Genomic DNA, 24,053 nt, shown 5'->3' on the forward strand with positions numbered 1-24,053 from the left:
GTAGGTCTCAGCCTTATTCAAGATTCTCCAGGCTTGAGGGTGGGGCCTTATTTACCCAGCCCCTATTCAAGATGGAGTTACTCTGGTTCAAAAACCTCTGGCATTTATATTAAAATATATGGAATATATGAAACATTACATGTATGTAATTTTCAATATTCATTTTATTTTCATCCCTGGTGTCTAGGCCTGCCCTCTCCCCCATTTCCAGGCTTCTGGCTGCCCAAAGCCAAGGTTTTGAGTTACTGTCTCTGGCTGACAACTCAAAGTGTGGACCTTCTAGGGGGCTTGTAGGAGGCAGGGTGTGGGATGGGGATCACAGGCAGCCCAGCCTCTTTCCCAGGCTCTCCAATCCCCTCTAAGGGGGTGGGATTTACCCTTGGAACCTAGACACCTCCCTTTCCGGCTGCACACACCCCCGCCTGCTGTTTCCTCTAGAAATGCAAAACTCCATCACTGCACACTCCTAGATCCCTGCCGCAGAAGAAATCTTTGAAAAATGAAGTGGCTTCCTTTCAGGACAATATCACCATTTATAGTTTCCTGCTATTTACATCATATACAATTTTATCTGAGTTGGGCAGAGGGCAAATGACACTAAAAACCAATGCAAAAGAGAATCAATCACAAGATTTTTTATCACAGTATCAACCAAAATGCTCAATCTTACATGAAAGAGATATTTTTCCACTTTGTTCTTTCATAATTGTGACTTCTTTTCCTCTGGGTGTATATGTCACACATTTGTTTGCATTTTCAAATGGGCTACAATTTGTAATTCCAACTTGGCTTGAAAATGCAATTCCATATCTAGACATGTAGTTAGGTAATATTTTTCAGGAAATAGAATGTATTTACTATCTGTATCCAATGATTTCACCCACGTTCATTCACGGGCACTCCTGCTACCTTGTGGGGGAAACCAAGAGGGATCGGGGCAAGTGGTGCCCTCAAAGGAGAGACAAGCTCCAATTATTAAAATATTTCAAATCCTCAGGTCTTTGTATACAAAATAATTTAGGACATAATTACTTTTTAGTTTAAATAGCCAAACTTTTTACTTGTGCTATTTTTTAAAACTAAATTTTATTGAGGTATTGATATGGAAAAGAGACAGGGAAATACTGCATAGAAGAGGGTGGCTCCCCAGCAAAGGCCCCACCCTCAAGCCTGGAGACCCATGGCCCTAACTGGGAACAGGCATTTCTGTTTTCGTACCCACAAGTTGCCCTTTGGCCCACCACACCCCCATATCCTGTACCCATATAAACCCCAAACCCCAGGCTCCAGGCGCAGATGAAGAGATGAAGAGATGAAGAGAAAAGCAGACAAACAGCAGAATGGTGTGGCAGAGAAAGCAGGAAGATGAGGAACACCTGAATGCTGAGAGGAGTTCAGCTGGGGGTGGTCAGAGAGGATTTTGGCTGCTGGACGGCCAAACTCCAGGGGAAGATCATCTTCCCACTCCATCCCCCTTTCCAGCTCCCCATCCATCCCTACTAAGAGCCACTTCTACCCCTCAAAGAAACCCCTGCATTTATCCTTCAAGTCTGTGTGTGACCTGATTCTTCCAGGATGCTGGACAAGAGCTTGGGATACAGAAAGCTGTCACAATGACCCTCTGCTTTTGCAGAAAAGCTGAGGGTCCACCGAGCTGGTTAACACTCAAGCCATCCACAGATGCCAAGGCTAAAAGAGCACACTGTAGCACACACCCACTTGGGCTCCTGCACCTGTCCCTGTGCGTGATCCCCCTCCCGTAAGGGGTTTGAATAGGCAGAGAGCCACACTACCTTGTCACACGTCCTGTGAGGGGGGCCAGGGAACTCTCCCGCTTCAGTGTAATTTGTGTTTACTATAATTAAAATGCAGTTTGATGAGTTATGAGTTTTTTAACCTTATTTTTATAGCAAAATTTATTAAATATACAATAAAAATATGTTTAAGAGGCACAGTTTGACTATAAGCATCTTAGTACATGGAATGGTTAACAGTTGTTAAAATCTCAGTTTCATCAAATTGGGAAAATATCCAGTGTGACTGAATAGGAGCAATACCAAATTCGAGAATATTTGTTAAATATTTTATTACTCATTAGAAATCGAGGTATCCCAATGTGAAATCAGTGTGACCTAAAGCAAGCAACTCACATCACCTTGGAATCATGATTTCTTCTTCAGGATAGATAAGGGGATTAGACTAAAAGATGTCTTAGGTCTCTACAGTTCAAAAGTGCTACGACTTCCAGTCCATGCCCACAGAACACCGACTCCTACCCCTCCCTCTTGGAAACCCTCCTCCTGCACCTCCCATCCCTCCACACCCTCCTGCTTTTCCTGCTGCTCTTTCCTGATCTCCAGCGGCCTCTTCCTAAATGCTGGCATTCCCCAGGCTTTACCCTTGGGCCTCTGATCCTGCACTGCCTGCTCTTCACAGCTGCAGCAGCTGCCTGCCTGCTCGTAACTTCCAGGTCTGTATGTTGCGGCCCCACGTCCTGGCCCCAGCATCCCGGAAGCACACCAGACGGCTGCTGGACATTTGTCCATGGATGTCCACAGGCACATCCAACTCCCCATGCCCAGATTCCCCCCCTTCACACCTCAAATGCTGCTTCTTTTCCCATTTTCTTTATTTCAATAAAAAGCACCAGCACTCATTTTAACCTCAAAATCACTGAGTGATTTAATATTCCTATGGCATAGTAATCTATGTATTGGACATGAGAAAATGGACGCTTAGGGAAGTGAAGGAACATGTCTAAGGCTACACAGCCAGTCAGTGGTGGAGTCTGGATTTGAACTCAGGTGTGTCTGACTTGAAGGCTAGGGCCCCGAACCCTGTCATCCACCCTCATGTGCTTCAGGCGGGAACGTGGGTGCTGTCCTAGATGCCTCCTGTCACCATGCACGGCCACTCCGCCAGGACTCACAAGCACACAGGGCTCTTGGATCAGCCCCTCAGACCTCTGGCCCAGCTTGGTCAATCCACCCCCATCCTTGCTTCACCCCTAACACAGCCATCTTCCAGCCAGTCTTCCATCTTCCTCTCTTCAAGCCATACTTCACATTGAGAAAAGGTGCTTTTGCTACAGTACAAGTGACACCACTCCCTGGCTTACAAGGTGCTGGTGGCAACCAGAAGCTCCAGGGATAGGAGCAAACCTCGCACTCACAACAGCCTCTGTCTGCAGCTCCCGCATGGGGGTGGTCCTCACTAGCCACTATTTCATATTTGTGAACTTGTCTGCTTGTTAAAATGTATTTTTAACCCCCAAATCAATACTCGTGTTGCTTTCACAATCACAGGAAAACATGTGCAGAGCAGGGCAACAATTTGAGCCATCGGCCTCCCAGCAGAGGCCATGCAGGGCCCCATGCTGCCTTCTTGTTCCTACTCTCAACCTGCAAACCAGTCTTCTCATGGTCTATATAGTACCACTTTTTTTGCAGTTTTGAGCTTGTTGTTGGAGATTTCACAGTTTGAAACGGCCTCTAAGCATAATGCTGAAGCGCTGTCTAGTGTCCTTATGAGCAAGAAGGCTGTGATGTGCCTTACAGAGAAAACGCTTGTTAGCCAAGCTTGGTTCAGGTGTGGGTTCTAGTGCTGCAAATTGTGAGTTCAACGCTAATGACAAGCACTACAGTCCATCCAGAAAGAGGAAGGGGAGCTTCACCAACCTGTACACGAGGCTGCTCGGGAAAGTGCAAAACTAACACCACTGGTGTGTGGCGAAACCATGGAAAAGCAGCTATATTTGTGACTTCATGAGATGATGACCAATGAAAGCACAGCGGGCAGCACTGTTGTGAGGAGAGCCAAAAAGTGGCCTTAGCTAATGCTGCCTGGCTGGCGCCTTTCAAAAGGCAGCATGGCATGGAAAGTGTTAGCTTTTCAGGAGTGGCAGCTCTGTATGTCAGGAAGTACTCTACGGGAAAAGGGTATGTGGAGAGCAGTTTTCAACACTGATGGGACTGGCTTGTTTTACAGGGATGTTGGAAAATGAAGCCATGGAACATGAATGGTGCCTTGGCAGTTGAAAATATTGCAACCAGAGGCTTGCAGGAACCTTACCCTGTGTTTCCCCAGAAGCAATACTTCAGGACCCGGAGGCAAGTTTGCAGAACATCACCACAGCAGATCACCAGATAGGCCGCACTCCTCACTCTCCTGCCGCGACGGCTGCAGCTCACTGAACCACAATTGCCTGAAGATGCCTCTCCTAGGTGCCCTCTCCCATCCGTCTCATCACCGACGCTCATCCCTTAAACCTCAGCCCCAGTCATCCACAGGATATGTCTCTGGACCCTGCCTCCAGGGCACTGACAGGTTTCTTATATAGCACTTTTATTTTATTTTTAAATTTGACATACAGTGCCCACACCATATTTGATTGACGCTATGTTTCTATGTTATGGTATCTAGCACAGTGTCTGACTCATAGAGAGGAGCAGAAAATATTTGTTGAAAGAAGCATAAAGTTTAACAGTATTCATTCAATTTATTCATTCTTCCTAAATGAAGTTTCTTGGGCCTTACATTTTTAATTGATAAAATAGTCTTAGATTAACATTAAAATAATAGCTGTTCCCTGAAATAATCTAGAGAAGCCCTGTTCCCTCTCTTTTTGAGCCACCTATAATAACATTCTGCTGAGCCAACATGGAGCAGTTCTCCCGGCACATCCTGCTTGGGGAAACCGTGGCAGTGACCATCATTAATGGGAGTCACAGAGCCCCTCCAGCCTCTAGACTACGCTGCCAAGTCTGTATGGTGAAGGCCCTGAGTCGCCACAACACTGAAAGTGTTTGAGGTGCTCTGGACACAGGAAACACTGCCTGGCCATGGAGCACTCTAGTGGAGGAGAGGTGAGGATTACCCCTGGCCATGGAGCACTCCAGCAGAGGAGAAGTGAGGATTACCCCTGGCCATGGAGCTCTCTAGTGGAGGAGAGGTGAGGATTACCCCTGGCCATGGAGCACTCCAGCAGAGGAGAAGTGAGGATTACCCCTGGCCATGGAGCTCTCTAGTGGAGGAGAGGTGAGGATTAACCCTGGCCATGGAGCACTCCAGCAGAGGAGAAGTGAGGATTACCCCTGGCCATGGAGCACTCTAGCAGAGAAGTGAGGATTACCCCTGGCCATGGAGCACTCTAGCAGAGGAGAGGTAAGGATTATTCCTGGCCATGGAGCACTCTAGCAGAGAAGTGAGGATTACCCCTGGCCATGGAGCTCTCTAGTGGAGGGGAGGTGACGGATTACCTCCTGGATCACGGCCATATGAAACAGAAAGGTGTGGGGCTCTAGTAAACCACTAAGTTAACTGAAACTGGGAAAGAGCCAGGTTGGCGGAACATGGACCTAACCCAGTCTGCAACCCTTTTGTGTGAAAAACCACAGCCGTTATCTTGCAACTTCGGAAATGAAAAGGTGTGTGGGTTACAAGACAGCTAAAAGCAGCAGGGCATTTCCCTCAGGCACCAGAAGAGGAAAGCCCTGGCAGTTAAAATTATTCCAACATATTCTTAGCATATAGCACAAGCTCACCGGCACATAGCCCCGTCCAGCACAACCTTAGAAAACTTCCCTCCAGCCCTTTATCTTTGCAGACAGCCCCTTCTCTGCTGTGCTGCATGTTGCATTCTTGCAATGTATTTTCATAGTTTCTGTAATAAATTTGCCTTTCTTTACTCACAGTTGTCTTGGTAAATACCTTTACTACCCACGACAACCCTGGCCCCAGCAGTCACACTCACGACAAAAGGGGCCCATGAGGAATTCTGCCAGGTGATGTCTGCAATACAGAGCCCAGGCTCTAACCGGAGGCAGCCAAGCTCCAGCCATTCCATCTTGAGCTTCTACCATAAGAGGAGCAACCCAGGACATCAGTAGCCTGGGAAGGAGAGAATGGTATTGTCCACAGGGACCTAAAGCCAGAACAGTTTCTGGCTGCTTGACCTGAACATCAAGGTTGCAGACTCTGGCTTCAGTAACTGTTGGCAACAAGCTGAACACCCTCTGGGGCAGCCCCCTTGTGCTATCTGGGAATTCTCCTAAGGCCATAGGCACACTGGTCCACAGTGGTGCTGTGGAACCTGGAGTCACCCTCTGTAGCCTGGACACCGGGTCCCTGCCTTTTAACAGACACAACTTCAGGAAGCTGCAGCAATGGATACTGACAGGAATGAAACACAACACCTCTTACATATGTGCGGAGGGTGAAAACCCACTGAAAACATTTCTCATCCTCGACTCCAGCAAGAGGGGCACCTCAGAAAAACCCACAAGGGCCCCATGGAGGAACACCGGCAGAATTTCAGCATGAGAAGGAACCAGAGCCACCTGGACGCTGAGCTCTCCCTAACCCCAAGAGTCCTGGCAAATTGAGCTCATGTTGTCCATGGCTTGCGAGTGAGACTGAATCCAGGACTCGCTGATGGGCCACCGAATTGAACCTGGGCTGTATGCAAACATCCCAGCGTGAACGGCTCCAGCATCACAGTGAATCCCCTGCCTTCAGCTGATGCCACCACCATCTGCAATCCTTTCCCTTTCTGCATGACACAGCCTAGAGTCTCTGCGAATCCAAAGCTGAGGTTTCAGCCATTCCCACCTTCAATTCCTCCTGGAAGAGCAGCAGCCTGGAAAATCGGCAGCCTGGGGAGGACCAGGGTCAGGGCAGAAGCCACAAGGACAGCCAAGGTGCCTGCCAGTCCCTACCTAACCTGGAAATGAAAACCACCAATTCCAGAACAGCCCCCAGTGTGGCCCTGTGGTGCCCCCATGGCAGCAGCAGCAGTGCAGGCACCATAAGAAGCCAGTGGCTGCCAGGGCGCATCCTCCAAGGAAACATCCTCCCCAGGCAGCTCCATCAGGTGCCACGCTAGCAGAATTTGCCTGAAGGCATGACCTCAGCCACTCCCTCCTACCAACACCCATGCTTCAGGCCAGTCCAAAAGACCCGGCACGAGCTCAAAGGAGAGTGGGGGTGAAGAAGCCTCACAAGGTGGACAGGTGAGGGCCAGGAATAAAATGAAGGATGTGTGTGTGGGTGTGGGGGATCAAGTGCATCCTGGTGCTTTCCACGGAGCATGCAGACCCCGAGTTCCACAGAGCACGCAGGCTCTGAGTACCACAGAGCACAAGGACTCTGAGTTCCATGAATCACACACACCCCAAGTTCCATGGAGCACAAAGGCCCTGAGTTCCATGGAGCCAGGAGACTCCAAGTTCCACAGAGCAAGAAGACTTTGAGTTCCATGGAAAATGAAGACCCTGAGTTCCATGCAAAATGAAGACCGTGAGTTCCACAGAGCATGCAGACTGTGGAGTTCAATGAAGCTCAATGAGATGATGCAGGAGATCGGCCAGGAGTGGGACACAAAGAGCTGCTCTGTGTGCACAGCATGTTTGGTCTTGGGGGCCTTTGGCTGTGGAAGTTGAAGGTGCATAAAATGCAGAGGCATTTGCTCAACAGGTTTTCAAAGAGGAGGGCATGCAGCACTTCTGCACACTCAAAAGCATGCTGGGCGGAAGGTTAAATGACAGCCTGTAGCTGGCTGGGCAACCAGAGGAGAGGCTGGCTGGCCTGTGCCCACCTGGGCAAAGTTCAGAGACTGGATGATTTTTTCTGGGGCACTTCTCCCCTTCTCTTCTGGGGTGCTTTTCTTGTCTTTTCTTTCATGTTTATGGGGCAGGGGTGATGATTCTGTAGAAATAAAGATAAGAAAACTTAATGGCCAGGCATTTAACATCTTATTTTCTGAGCTTCTGCTAATGATGGGTTGTGACTACTGACTTGAGTGGTTCTCATTAGGTTCATCTTAGAGAACACAGGATCGTCATTTCCTAGAGCAGGTTGCATAACAATGATATTAACACCAACAGGCACCACCACACGTGGTTCATTTTTAAATTTATTTTGTAGAGATGAGGTCTCATTATATTGGCCAGGCTGGTCATGAACTCCTGGGCTCAAGCAATCCTTTCACCTCAACCTCCCAAAGTGCTGGGATTACAGGTGTGAGTCACTGTGCCTGGCCTGGCAGTTCCTTATAAAGTTAAGTATACACTTATCATATGTAAGCTGACAACTTATATCCACACAAAAACTTCCATGTAAATGTTTATGATAGCTTTATTCATAACTGCTAAAACTTGGAGGCAATCAAGATGCCTTTCAATAGGTGAATGGATAAACTGTTGTGGATTCACACAATGAACTATTATTCCTTGATTTAAAACTGAGCTAACAAGCCATGAAAAGACACACAGGAACTTAGATGCATATTGGTAAGTAAAAGGAGCCCACTTGAATGCTATATACCATAGAATTCCAACCACATGATATTCTGTAAAAGGCAAAACTATGGAAACAGTAAAGAGAGCAGTAGTTGCCAGGGTTGTGGGAGGGGGAGGGTGAAAAAAAGGAACAACTAGCTGAGGCACAAGGGATATTTTAAGACAGTGAAACTATTCTGCATGCTGCATTAATGATGGATACATGTCATGTCATTACACATTTCTCAAAATTATAGAAGGTACAACACAAAGAGTGACTTCTAGTGAATTTTAGTTAATAATAATGTTTCTACATTGTTCATCATCTGTAACAAATGTACCACAAGGCAAGACTGTAAGGGTAACAACAGGGCATGTGGGCAGGAAACTGGATATATGAGAACTCCCTGTACTTTCCACTCATTTTTCATGTAAATCTAAAACAGCTCTAAAAAAAAGTCCAATAATTAAAAAAAATCTAAAGGACCATCAAGGGCAGAATGGATAAATAAATTACAGTATGTTTATACAATTGAATAAAATGAATAAACTTGCAAGTTAAATGTAATCTCATGGTGGTACACAAACACACACACACACACACACACACACACAATAGAACATATACAAAAGGAAATGAGGAAATTAAAACATTTCATTACCAAAAAATCAATTAAACACAAAAGAATACAGTATGCAGGAAATGAAGAACAAAAAAGCTATAAGGCATATAAACAACCAACAGTATATGACAGAAATAAATCCCTCCTTATCAGTAAATAAACAAAACCAAAAGTTGGTTTTTGAAAAGGTGAACAAAACTGACAAAACTTTAGCTAGATTGACTAAGAAAAAGAGACTCAAAGCCAAAAATAAAAGTGGGGCATTATTACAAATTCTACGGAAATAAAGAATTATAAGAGGTGTATTATAAACAACTGTTTGCCAAGAAATAGGACAGTCTAGATAAAATAGACAAGTTCTTAGGTATACAAAACCTACTAGGACTGAATCATGAGAAAACAGAAAATTAGAATAGACCCCATAACTACTAAGAAGACTGAATCAGTCATCAAAAACTTTCTGACAAAGAAAGGCCCTAAATCAGATGGCTTCACTAGTGAATCTTATCAAACATTTAAATAACACTAATCCATCTCTTCTAAAAAACTGAAAATCAGAGAACATTTCTAAACTCATTCTATGAGGTCAGCATTACCCTGATAACAAAGTCAGAAAAAAAGTAGACAAGAAAACTAGAGACACGTATCACTTCCCTGATGCATATCAATGCAGAAATCCTCAACAAAATACCAACAAACTAAATTCAGCAGCATATTAAAATAATTATACACTATGACCAAGTATAATTTATTCCTGGAATGCAAGGATGGTTGAACATTCAAACATCACTGCATTAGGAGAATGGAGTGGTAAATCACATGATTATCTCAACAGATGTAGAAAAAGCATCTGACAAAATTTAAATACACTTCCATGAAAAAACACTCAGCAAATGCAGAGGGGATGGAAGCTACCTCAATATAATAAAGACCATATATGAAAAACACACACTAACATCATACTTAATGGTGAAAGACTGACAGGTTTTCTACTAAGATAGGAACAGAGCAAGGAGACCTGCTTTCACCACTTCTATTCAAAATGGCTTGGAAGTTCTAGCCAGAACAATTAAGCAAGAAGAAGAAACAAATGGCATCCAAACTGAAAAGAAAGAGGTAAAATCATATTTGTTTGCAGATGATATGATCTTAGATGTAGAAAACCCTAAAGATTACACACACACACACACACACACACACACACACACACACACTCCTGTTAGAATAAACAAATTCAGCTGAATGGTAGGATACAAAATCAGTGCACAAAAATCAGCTGTGTTTCTAAATACTAATAATGAATAATCTGAAAAGGAAATTAAGAAAATTCTATTTACAATAGCATCAAAAAGAATAAAATACTTAGGAATTAACTAAACCAAGAATGTAAAAATCCCAATGATGTCTTGTGCAAAACAGAAAAATTCATCCTAAAATCATATAAAATTTCAGGATCCAGAATAGTCCAAACAATCCTGAAAAAGAACAATGTTGGAGGACTCATACTTCCTGATTTCAAAACTTAGTACAAAGCTACAGAAATCAAAACAATGTGGTGCTGGCATAAAGACAGACATATAGACCAACAGAATAGACTAGAGAGCCCCAAAATAAACTCTCACATATATCGCCAAGCGATTCTTGACAACTCAACAACAACAAACAACCCAATTGATTCATCTGTGTTGTATATGTTCTATAATTCTATTTATATGATATTTTAGAAAAGGTAGTATTACAGGGATAGAAAATGATTAGTGGTTGCCAAATAATGCAGTTGGGGAAGGGGTTAACTACAAACAGGCGTCAAGAATAGAGAATCTTAGAGGTGATGAGACAGTTCTGTTACTGTGAACGTGAATGTATAACTCTATACAGTTGTCAAAACTCATGAAACTGTATGTTACAAAGAATGAGTTTTATTCTATATAAATTTAAAAATCAACAAAGATGGTGGGTGGGTCAGATGGAATGCAGTTGGTGACAAATGAATTTTACTGAATTAAAAATATTGACTAACCCATATTGAAGAATGTGGGGGAAAAAAGTCTTCACCTAAGTAACCTTGGAAAATACTGTTTTGACTGCATACTGTAAGACTCAAGAACTGCACACAAACATACTGTATTCTGGTTGGCAAATTTGTTTCAGGATATGGGTTAGCAATTCTGAAATGATTTTCCATGTTAGCAAATATATTTTAGAAAATTAGAGCCCAGTTTCTCTCTGTAGATGAAAGAGTTATAAATAAACAAATGGAGAATGCTAGAATAAACCCTAAGGTGCTGTACTGGACTTAGGAATGTCAGTATGAACCCATGTCTATTTTAATGTATCTGTTTAGATGGACAGATGTAGATAGGTAGATGCTGAGTTTGTATTCATGCATACATGTTTGGAAACATTCACGTGTTTCCAAACTATGCTGAGAGGGCCTCGAAGCAGTGATATCCCAGTATTAATGAGCACACCCAGTACTCAGATCCTGGTTTCTAAATACCATTCTCCTATAAAAGAAACCACGGCTTCTTGGAGAAATGACTAATTCTAGGCCTGCCATGAAAAACACGAGATGAGACTAGAGCAACTTGCAGTGCCAGAAAATAAGAAAGTGCTTTTAAAAAACATAAAACGGTGGGGACATGTCAAAAGAAGCCAACCTGGAAGAGCTATGACTCAAGGTGGAACAATGTGAGTGGCAAACAACTATAACAACACTAAACTGTAACCAAGAATATAAAATAAATATCCACAAGTCCATACTGATATAGAAAACATTAAATAAATCAGGAAGGAAAGACAAATCTTCCTTGCAGAAGAATTCCAAGTAATAAATGTTGAAGGAGCACAAACAGAAAACTACCACTAGAACACCACAGTAATCATTACTGCAGGAAAGAGTCATCAACGAATGCAAAAATTTTGGATGAAGAAACAGTATGTTTCTGTGGCCTCAAAACATCTCCCTCCAAATATTTATTATATATTTTTCTTTTTTTTCCTCTTAATTTCATCTAAAGATCTATGACTAAAGCAAATATAACACTGTGTTGTGGGGTTTATGCCATGCAGATGTAAAATTTACGGCAACAACAGCACAAAGGATAGGAGATAAATGGCACTATTCTGTAGCAAGTTTTTCTATTTTACATTCACTGTAATAGTACAATATTAATTCTAGACTGTGAATATGTTAATGATGCACATTGTAATCCTTGGAGCAACTGCTAAAAAATGAAAAAATGTGTCACTTCAATGCTAATAAAGGAATAAAACAATACAAAAAAGTACTTGTAAAAGAATGTTCATAGACCTTTACTATTATGATAGCCCAAAACAGGAAATAACCCAAATATTCATCAACAGAGAAATGTATGAACAAACCACAGTGCATTCATACAACAGAATACTATTCAGCAATACAAAGGAACAAACTACTAAAACACACACTATGGAGGTGTTTCACAAATATGCTGAGACTGCTGAACATAAAAATGTATATTGTATGATTTCAAGTAAAATGAACTTATGGTTAAAAAACCCCCACAACAGTACTTTCCTCTGGGGAAGTTAAAAATTGCCTAGGAATGAGCATGAGGGTGTTTTCTGGGGATGATTGAAATATTCCATTCTGAAAAGAGGTGAAGGTTATATGGGTGTATTTATTTTTCAAAGCTGTACAATTAAGATTTGTGCCTTTCAATGCATGTGTATCTTACCTCACCAAAAAAGAACTAAAAAAAAAATAAAATGAAGGGTAGTAGGGAAAGGGCTGTGGTACAGAAGAAACAAAAATGGCACATGATTATTAGCTGTTGAAGCTGGATCATGGCTCTATTATACAATTTTGTTCAATTTTTATATATTTAAATTTTTCTGTAACGAAAAGACTTGCACAGAAAGACAAAACTGATCTGTAATGTCAGCTGTTAAGACACTGGTACATTTGAAGAGGAGGGAGGGAGAAAGCGCTTGTGGGCCACATGAGTGAGGCTGCTTCTATTTCTTGGTTACCCACGTGTATCAATTTTGTCATAATATACATTGAGCTTAAGTGAATGCTTTATGCATGTATTTCTACATGCATGTTATATATCAACAAAATATTTAAATATCACATATTTGCACACAAAACTTAATATCTCAGAGTAACAGCAGCATTTTTTGTTTCAAAGTGGGACACTTCCACTCACAGCATCAGCAGATGAACTGTAATATTCTGATGTATCTATTAGTGTCCTAACCCTTGGGTGAGACCCCCTAGGTCTTCCCATTTTTGCCTCAATTTGGTAAGTAGCAAGACTCTTATTTCTGATGATGTGATTTTATTTCCCAGCAAACTCCTCCCCAAACCAAGGCCACAATAACTAGCACGGTGTTCTGCACATCGTATGCACTCAGTACTTGTGAAATTGAGTTGAATCAGAAACAAAATGAGGAGCAGAGGTCAAGTCCTGCAAAAGATAGTATGTAAATAATGTAAATAACGCAAGTAAGACTGAAAGGCTACAGCTCGGCAGCAAAGACTTCACATTCGTTTGAGAAACCATTTGCTACTAGTTCATCAAAAGACGTTGGTTTCACGCTGTGGTTCTCAATTCTGGCCACACATTGTAACCAGTTGGAGAGCTTTAAACAGCAAGGATGTCTGGATCCTACCCCAGGGATTCTGATTTCACTGGTCTGTTGCAATTTGGGTTTTGGGAATTTTAAAAGCCCCCTGCCACCCAGGTGATTATAAGGTGCATCAGGGGTGAGAACCTTAGCTGTGCCTGATATCCTTGTGTGCTGCTGGGATTTGCCTCATTGCAGCATCTCAGCTTTGTGGGGAGGGGTGGTGGGCAGTCTTAGAAAACAGCTCTGCCCTGTTAAAATCAAAGGACGGCTTCAAGATGTGCTCAGCTGCTTGACTAAAGTGCAGCAGGAGGAAATGTCTTTTCAGCAGATCTATCTTTACATCACTTGCTTTCAGAGTAAGAGGTTGTTTTGGGCACAGCATTTTGATTTAGTCTGTGTTGAAGACCAGTAATAGCCTACAAATACCAAAATGGGATGAAAAGAATTTCCAAACATGTGGAGTGCTTTATACATGTTTCTTCATCCTTCCCTGTGTCTATGCCCTTTGCAATGCGCTTTTACAGCTGCTCCCATCGAGAGTTAGAATCTGTTTCCCAAGACTTGGATCCAGCTGGCAGTTTTGGGCCCAGTCTCAAAAGGTCTTGAATGCTTCTTCCTTTTCTTTCAGAACCCTGCCATCTCCATGACAACAAGCCCAGGTTAGCCTGCTAGAGGATGAAACACTTTGGGGAAGAGAACCAAAGTTGCCCAGTCCACAGTCAACTCACTCTCAACAGCAGAGCTTCCTGGTCACCAGCAGCTGACCCCCTTCTCCCATACACACACATGAAGATTGCTATACCTTACAAAGGTATGGCAGGTTTTATAGGTATAGTAAGTAATTTATGGCAGGAGCCTGTCATAAATTGCTGACTTGCTCAATCATGAGCTAAATAAGTTTTGGGATGGCTCATTACACAGTAACAGCTAACTAACACACCCAGAGCTGACAGGATGCCAGGATTAACAACATGCTGACTACAAGTTAGCTGGCACACTATAGGGACTGTCTAGGTACTGAATTCCTTTTCCCCTTATTAGAAGTTGGGTCCCTTGAATTATAAAGAAATGCATGTAGATGTGTATGTGCTTAAAACTCACACAGTATCGCACAACACAGGAGGAAATAGATGACAGCCTGACCACTAGGGCAAAGGCCAAATAGCAAGGTAAGGCGTTTGTCTGGAATCTATTCCCTCCAAATCTAAACTCTGGAGGTCAAGGCTGTGGACAGGTCCCACCTCCTGGGATCCCGCTGTTCTCTGATCTCTGGAGGGGAGAATGGCCCCACCAAGTAGCAGATGGGCAGCAGTGGCCTACCTGTGGCCACCTCCTGCTGGCAGCCGCTGCTCTCTCAGGGCACTCTCTCTTCCTTTGGGACTGGGAAGAGATGTGGGTAGGGAGGGGGAGCTCCCTCGCTCCTGGCAGAGAAGTGGGGTTCAGGCCCTTCACCTTCCTGAGTTCAGGGAGTCAGAGCTTCCAGAACATCTGGAATCTGGCTGCTTTGAACTGAGATATGCTAGAAGTGTAAAATATGGAGTGAGTTTTAAAGATTTAGGACAAAGAAATGTAAAATGTTTCATTAATAATTTTACACTGATCACACATTAAAATATTTTGGATACATTGGGTCGAATAAATTATATTATTACAAATCACTTCCACCTGTTTCTCTTTAGTTTCCTTAACCTGGCTAGTAGAAAATTTAAAACTACAGGCAGGCATAGCTCATATTGTTTATATTGGACACGGCTGTCTTAAAGGACTGCCTCCCTTCCGAAGCTCAGGCTACCTCCAGTCATGGTGGAAGGGGAAGTGGAGCAAGGAAGAAAGGAGATGGGGTGCCACGCGCTTTCACAACAACCAGCTCTCATGTTCCATAGAGCAAGAACTCACTCACTACCACCGGGACAGCACCAAGCCATTCCTGAAGGATCTGTCCCCAAGACCCAAACACCTCTCACTAGGCCCCACTTTCAACATTGGGAATCAAATTTCTTTCTTTCTTTCTTTCTTTTTTTTTGCTAGAGGACAGGAAGGTTATAAAATCTGAAAATTTTAAATAATTTGTCATTTTGTTGTTTCCATTTGTGAACAAAGGACTTAATAAAAAATTTAAGATTTAACATTACAATAAAATACATTCATTTCAATATCACACTGGAATTCAACATTGTTTTGCACGGGGGCTGCAGAAACAATGCAGAGCTTCTTCCTCCTCCAGACCCTCACAGCTCAGCAAGCCTCTCAAGGGCTGGTTGCTGGCCACTGCGTTTCCAGTTTTTGTAGGTTCTCTTCCTCCCAGGTGATTAAGGAACAAGGCCAAAGGTGTTTGAAGCTTTCAGAAAACACAGGATTTTTCTTTCTGTGGCTCACCAGCATTTTCATTTCTGTATCAGCAACACCATATGCAGGCCACAGCTGAGCCAAAACACATGATGAATTGAGTCTGAAATCAAATTGTACCTAATATTTACAGCCATGTGCATTACTAAAAAGGGACATATCTTCCAACAATTCCAGTAAGTTCCCAAGACTTAGTTCACACTGGGTACTAGCCTGTGATGTTGCCCCGTGCTTGTTACTGGGGGCAAAATTGGACAGTGTTTGCTGAGTTCATGGCTGAGGGGCTGCGGTGCCATGCAGGGAGCAAAACTTCCCACTGAATAACACCCCTCTGTGAGAGCGGCATGGCGGCCAAGGTCAGCTGGCTCAAGGCAACTGCCTCCTTTTTTCCTAAAAAGCAACATTTTCAGGGAAAAACCCCAGCTTCAATGTAGGAAGGTTTTGATGGTGGCTCAGGCCTGGGACTGAATTAAAAAGGAATAAGGAGATAAAATCCACATTTTAATTATAAACAAATGTCTCACTGAAAAAATTCCAGACCCATAAATCCATCTATGTATTAGTTATTGGAGTAATTTAAAATGTGAGGAAATTATAAAGTGTGTGTCCCTTATTATATATTTCTTCCCCCCCAACACTTTTTAAACATCTAAAGTTCCTAACACATAGATACTCTTTATGAGGAAAAAAAAAACCTGTTGACATTGATACAGTTTGAGTATTTGTCCCCTCCAAATCTCATGTTGAAATTTGACCTAGTGAGACCCTGTCTCTACAAAAAATTAAAAACTTAGTTGGGCATGGTGGATTGAGCCTGTTATCCCAGCTACTCAGGAGGCTGAGGTGGGAGGACCTCTGGAGCTCCAGGAGTTGGATGCCACAGTAAGCTACGGCTCAGCTCAGCCATGGCTTCTATAGTGAGCTATAACTGTGCTACTTCACTCCACCCTGGGTGACAGAGTGAGATTATCTCTTTAACAAAACAGAAGAAAGAAATTTGATGCCCAATGTTGAAAGCAGGGCCTGGGACGGGTGTGGTCGCGCAAGCCTGTAATCCCAGCACTTTGGGAGGCCGGGGCAGGCAGATCACAAGGTCAGGAGATCGAGACCATCCTGGTTAACATGGTGAGACCCCGTCTCTACTGAAAATGCAAAAAAATTAGCCGGGCATGGTGGTGGGCACCTGTAGTTCCAGCTACTCAGCAGGCTGAGGCAGAAGAATGGCATGAACTGAGGAGGCAGAGCTTGCAGTGAGCTGAGATCATGCCACTGCACTCCAGCCTGGGCGACAGAGCAAAACACCATCTCAAAAAAAAAAAAAAAAAAAAAAGAAAGAAGAAAGAAATTTGATTCCCAATGTTGAAAGCGGGGCCTAGTGAGAGGTGTTTGGGTCTTTGAGGGCAGATCCTTCAGGAAGGGCTTGGTGCTGTCCCAGTGGTAGTGAGTTCTCGCTCTATGAAACATGAGAGCTGGTTGTTGGAAAGCATGTGGCACCCCACCTCCTTTCTTCCTTGCTCCACTTCCCTTTCCATCATGATTGGAGGCTTCCTAGGGTCCTCACCAGAAAGAGATGGTGGTGCCAGGCTGGTACAGCCTGCAGAATCATAAGCCAAATAAATCTCTTTTCTTCATAAATTACCCAGCCTCAGGTATTCTTTTATAGCAACACAAAATAGACTAATACAGACATCAATGGGAATATTTAATATTGGAAAATTCTTTTTCATTTTCTATTTTGTCTGTATAGCTAACATTAAAGAAGCCAAAGATATAGAATGCTACATCTCAGATATTGCATTTTGTAAAAAACATGAAGGTGAAATCTTTGTTTCTTCAATTACTAATCAATGATAGTTGCACTTTGCCCATTCTATGCAGAATACAGTTCCATGAACCATGGGGAGATGGAAAATAACCATGTCCCAGCCTTCCAGGTAAGTCCCTGGAAGGGATGGCTTAGTGCTGTCCCAGTGGTAGTGAGTGAGTTCTTGCTCTATGAAACACGAGAGCTGGTTGTTTGAAAGTGTGTGGCACCCCAGTGCCTGGAAGGCTGGGACAGGTAAGATTGCATCTCTGTGCTCTGCAGTGTCTGTCACACAGCAGGCACTTAATGAGAAGGCTGCTGAATGAAAGAATACTTCCAACCAGCTTGGATCCCAAATGCAGGTTCTCCCTGAAGTTCTGACCTCACATTGTGGGCACTGTGGGCTTCCATGCACATGTCCACACCACCCGTGCACCCACTTCCTTCCTGGACCTGAGCAGAGCCCCACTTTCCAGCTCCTGCCTGTGAGGGGATAACCAGGCCCCTGGGACCCACAGCTCCAGCAGCTGGAATTCAGAGTTTATGACCTGTTTTCCACATTCCCCCTCTCACCCCCTCAGGACCTGCACCCCGCTGCACTGCACCTTCTATTCTGCTGTCATGGCCCAGAGCTCTGTTCATCTGCTTCAAGCAGCTCTCCACCCTGCTTCCTCCCTCCCCTCCTGCTGGATCTCTTTCTTTCATTGGTTCTTTTCCCGTTCCCTCAGTAAAAGAACTCTCCTTCCACTCTGCCTCATTCACATTCACTTGGGAACCAAAAATTCACCCCACAGCTTAGTGTTCCCAGTTGTGGAAAAATTCAGACATCTTCTGGAATGAGACAAATGTGAAGAAGCCAGACATGAAAAAACACTTATATGGATCGATTTATATGAAATGCCCAGAGAAGACAAATCTATTGAGACAGAAACTGGATTTGTGGTTTCTTACAGCTGGGGTAGGCGGTGGGGGGAACAGAGTGATAGCTAAAAGGTACAGGACTAACAAAAATGTTGTAAACTTAACCATGGTTTTGGTTGCACATATCTGTGATTATATTAAACCCTAGCAGATCATAAGGTATGTGAATTTTTCCTCAATAAAGCTGTTTAAAAATAAAAAAAAATTAGGCTGGGCACAGCAACTTACCCTGTAATACCAGCACTTGGGGAGGCTGAGGCAAGAGGATTGTTTGAAGCCAGGAGTTCGAGACCAGCCTGGACAATAGAGTGAGACCCGATCTCTACAAGAGATTTAAAAAATTTAGCCAAGCATGGTGGTGCACACTTGTAGTCCTAGGTACTCAGGAGGCTGACGTGGGAGGATCATTTGAGCCTGAGAGGTGAAGGCTGCAGTGAGCCATGATCATGCTACTGCAATCCAGCCTGGGAGACAGAGAAACATCCCAACTCAAAAAAAATTATTACGAACTATTTTATACATACAAAATTACACACACACACACACATACACAGACTCACATAAAAGTAAAATAAATAATTGTACCCATCACCTACACCACTACATTTGAAGCCGTCTGCATGGTTGGCCCTTCTGAAATGTAACCCCATCTGGGACAATCATTCATCTGAAGCTTTACAAAAAGTATTATTTCCCTGACTTTCATTATACTTTTATTACATAATAATATCTCTAAATAATACATTGTTTCCCTAAATAACATACTGCTTAACTTTGTAAGTTTTTACACTTTCTATAAATGTGCTGTGTATCTCTGTAACTTGCATTACTCATTCCACATTGTATTTTCGAGAGCCTTCTATGTTTTAAGTAGTTTCTCATTCAATTCTATACATTGCTTACTAATTAGCCTTTAAATTGAATATACTAAGACCTGCTGGAGAGAGAATTCTTGTGGGATAATGAGTATAAAGTGCTTAAAGCAGTGCCCCATTCATTATAGGTATTCAATACATGTAATACTATACACAATATTTTAATACTGAGTAATTATATACATATTATGATTGCCCCTTTCTTTGTGGATGTACATTATTTTATCAGCTGCACTATGAACTAATAGTTTTCTTTCTTTTAGGGGAGGGGGTGGGGTCTGGCAGTATTGCCCAGTCTGAAGTACACTGGTGCAATCACAGCTCACTGCAGCCTAGACCTCCCGGGCTCAAGGATCCTTCCACCTCAGCCTCCTGAGTAGCTGTGTCTATCGGCAGGGCCACCACTCCCAGCTAATTTTTAAAATTTTTGTAGAGATGGGGTTTCACCATGTTGCCCAGGCTGGTCTCTAACTCCTAGCTCAAGTGATCTGCCCACCTTAACCTCCCAAAGTGCTGTGATTACAGGTGTTAGCCATTATGCTGGGCAAGAATTTTCAAACTACGGTAAAATTCAAGTTACAGAGACCTTTGGGAAATGCCTCATTCTAGGTATTTGAAGCTTCCAGATAGCTAAGATTAAAAATTTTTACATACTAACTTGTTTCTAAGTGTATGCTTTTACATTTAAACAAACTAAAAACATGAGCTTTATAAAAAAATTTCAGCCATTTCCAAATTCTCTTCCAAACTTGTTTAGAAACATACATGACAGAGCTTTGGTCGGATTGTGCAAACTTTTGTGTGTTCTGTTTTTAAAATATTACTTAACTTGTACACTTCCACACATTGGCATGGCACATCATTGCCATTTCCAATATGTTCCTGTGCTTCACCAATTTCCATAGCTGTCAGAGGGAGAGCAGCCCAGGTGACAGGAAATGAAGTTGTCTGGCTCTGAGACCTTACCAGGAGGACTTCTGGGATCCAGAGTCTTTGCATGGGGCAGATGACATATTCTTAGAGGCCATTCATTTTTTCCACTGTAGCTGCTAGTGCCAGTTTCCACTCCACTGCCTGAGGGTAGGTTGATCTTGAAAGCCCTCACCGATGGATTTGTGGTCACGCCTGGAACCCTGTGCCAAAGAGGACTGGGAGGTCCCGTTCAGGAGGGAATCCTCTGACTTATTACTGGCATCTGAGCATCTCCCAGCATGGCTGTTCCTACTTGTAATAAGGTGATGTCAAATGACTCCAGGGCAGTGCTCCAGTTCCCATGAACACATCTGGTCACTCTGGGAGCTTCTGAGTCAGTGAGCTCTCTCCTTACATCCCGATACACTGTTGTTTGCAAAAATATATTTTTATAGGCAAGGTATTTGTGTTTTGGATTTGCACCCTGATGTAGGCATTAATTTGTTTAAAAGGATAATTTAACATTTTCAGGAAGCTGAACATCTTTAAATTGTCTTTCAATTATTTCTAGTTTTATTGCATTATGACCCAGAAATGTGTACAATTTTTGTTCTTGTATACTCACTAAGGATTCTTTTTGTTTTCAGAGTAGGACCAAAGGTATTTCTATTTGTTTGCAAGTCTGTTGGCTCAGTTTCTAAAGAGTTCATTTTGTTACCATGTTCTTTTAAGTATATACATACAGGTTAGTTATGTTTCCAGTTTCCTGTGCTTTTTATTTTTTTTTTAAACAAACTTTTCTGGCCCTTCATTCTCTCAGACTTTTCCTTCCATGCCTTATGCTGTAGATAGAGTCTATGATCTAGCATTTGTCAGTTAAAATTGTATTCACCTCTGGAGACCAGAAAATCTGACCCACAAAGCAAGAACAAGCAAGGGTAGGAGATGAGGCTGAAGAGGCAGGCACCAGGTTCTCTGAGCTTTTATTCACTGCAATGAGTAGACAGTGGCAGAGTTTACACAGGGTTGGGGGTATGCCTATATCATGTTTTAACATTTTCAAGAGATCACTCTGGATGCTTGAGAGGAGGCTGGACTGTAGCAGGGCAAGACAGGATGCAGGGAGGTTGGAGGATCTTTGGCAGTAGGAGGATTTTTGGCAGTAGATCAGTAGGAGAGGAAGGTGACTGAAACTGGCTGTGGAAATGGAGATGGTGAATCAAGATGCTGGTTGCACTCAAGAGCCACAGGACTTGCTGTGTGGTTGCATGGGTGTTGGGGGAGAAGGGAAAGGAGTCAGGGATGACTCTTGGTGCTCCCCTCAGGGAAGAGGCCCCAAGCCTAGTGGTTATCAACAGATGGATGGTATTTAAAGCTATGAGACTGTGTGGGATCATTCTGAGAGGATCACTAGAGATCTGGTGGAGGAGGAGCAGGAGGATGAAGATAAAGGTGAGAGGGAATCCAGGAGGGAAGGTCCCTAAAATCCAGAAGAAAGGGTGGAACTCCTCAATTGTATCGTCTGTGTCAAATGCAGCTAAATGACTGAGATAAAAGTCGTTTCAGCAAAGTACCCTGGAGGAAAGCTAGAGAGGAGTGGGTGCAAGAGAGGACATGAGGTGAGGCAGTTGCATGGAGCAGAGAAACAGATGGTAAATGGAGAGAAATCTGGGGTTAAAGAAGGTCTATTTGTTTAACGCACAGCATTAAGGAATGCTTGTGTGTGGACACTAGCAAAAAATCGGTACAGAGAACCCCAGAATTCTGGGGTCATAGCCCGAAAGGACTCCTCAGCTCCAAATTTACTTGAAGTTACAGCTTCCATCTTTAAATTAAATGGGATTTTTTTTGCCATCTATTTCATCATACAGGATGTGACACAGAATATATCCGAAATTATTACTTTCCTGGAAGAATACATCTTAGTTTTTAATATCTAAACTGTATAGCAGCTATTTATCTCACAAATCATTTTTCAGGCTGGGTGCGGTTGGTGACTCATGCCTGTAATTCCAGCACTTTGGGAGGCCAAGGCAGGAAAACTGCTTGAGTCTAGAAGTTCGAGACCAGCCTGGGCAAAGTGGGGAGATGTAGTTTCTACAAAAAATTTAGAAATTAACAGGCATGGTGGCACACACCTGTGGTCTCAGCTACTGGGGAGGCTGAAGCAGGTGGATCGCTGGAGCCCCTTTCGTGGTGCAGTTTGGGCAAAAGAGCAAGAACCTGTCTCAAATTTTTTGGCTGATGGTTGTAGACATAATGTTTGAGCTTTCAAAAATTACAGCATTTTAAACTAAATAGTTTGCTGGAAAAAGCCACATGTTGCTTCCAGCAACAACTGGTAGACCATCAGGATCATGACAGTCACTTCAAAAAGCTTTGGTGTGTTGACAAAGGGGAGGTTCAGGTGACAAAGGGAGGTTCAGCAAAAGGATGTTGCTGGTCTCAAGCCATAGCTACTGCATCCAAGGCAACTGCATGTTAACAACCATATCAAATGTGGGTGACCAAGTGGCAACATTTAAGCATTTTACATCCTAACTTATGTGCAACTTAAACCTACTGCCTCATTGTGAGTTAGGAAATTGGTAGGTTTTTTTTCTATTGACTTGCTGTGCCCTATAATTTTTCCTATTTAAAATAATGGGAAACAAGTTTTCAGTTTTTTTCTCAGAAAAAGTCTGACATTTCAGGCAGATATGTCTGACAGTTATTACCAGCAGAAGAGTTTCTAGCCTTTTCATCGTAAAATTTTAATTACTTACCTTGAAAATTACTTAACTTCGTTCCTTCCAAATCTGGTAGTAAAATGGGTGTTCCAGAAAGCTGTGGCACGGATCTGCTGCTTTGCTCTTCTCTGCACAGACCTGGGGCTTGAGGAGCCTGCAGCCACGAAGTATAGGACGTCATCAGAATGGAAAAGTGATCCAGATGGTCCCGCAGGCGCAGCGCTGGGGCGCAGAAGTGCAGCCTGTGCACGGCGGGTGGGAGGCCTGCGGGCTCGCGGGGGCTCGGGACTGTGTTCTTGCGGCCGAGAGGCACACACAGGACAAGGAGGCCCCGACCCAGGCTGTTGGAGCCCGCGAAGAGGGGGTGAAACTCCAAGGGGCGTAAGGGTGATCACATGTGCGGCCAAGCTTCCCGTCTGCATGGCGAGGGGCTGGGCCTTTCCATCGCGATTTTTCTCCCATTATGCCGGGCGCGGAGCGGGCCCTGGGGCGGCGGGACCGGTGCGGGCGTTCTGTCAGCCCGGAGTCCTGGAGGCCGGCGGGGGGATTCGCAGCAGCCCGAGGGACGGAGGGACGGCAGAAAGGAGTCTCTACTTCCAGGTTCCCAGTGATCGCTACGTTCGTTACAAGCAGTAAACTGACGACTTCAGACACCGGCTATGGAGCTCCACACGCAATCCTCAAACAGCCAGCTCCGCCGGCCAGGCGCGCAGCGCAGGTCTCGGGGGCGGGGCGGGGCGGAGAGGACGAGACGGAGCTGGGCGGGGTTGAGGAGAGGGGGCGGGGCGGCGAGGAGGGAGCGGCGCGGGGAGGAGGGGGCGGGGCGGGGGGGGGCGGAGAGGCAGGGGGCAGGGGGCGGGGGGCGGAGGGGGCGGGGGGCGGAGGGGGCGGGATGAGGCGAGGCGGGGGGAGGGGATTGGGCGGGGCTTGGCGGGGGCGGACCCGCCCGG

The 24,053-nt window shown here is 43.9% G+C and overlaps 1 pseudogene; it reads right to left on the reverse strand.

The window, feature by feature from the left end:
• Nucleotides 1-1,655: 1,655 nt before the first annotated feature.
• On the reverse strand, nt 1,656-23,565 carry LOC129017986 (putative uncharacterized protein LINC02693; annotated as a pseudogene).
• Between the last annotated feature and the right edge of the window lie 488 nt (nt 23,566-24,053).

This window comes from Pongo pygmaeus, chromosome 19 (genome assembly GCF_028885625.2).
Source record: "Pongo pygmaeus isolate AG05252 chromosome 19, NHGRI_mPonPyg2-v2.0_pri, whole genome shotgun sequence".
Lineage (NCBI taxonomy): Eukaryota > Metazoa > Chordata > Mammalia > Primates > Hominidae > Pongo > Pongo pygmaeus.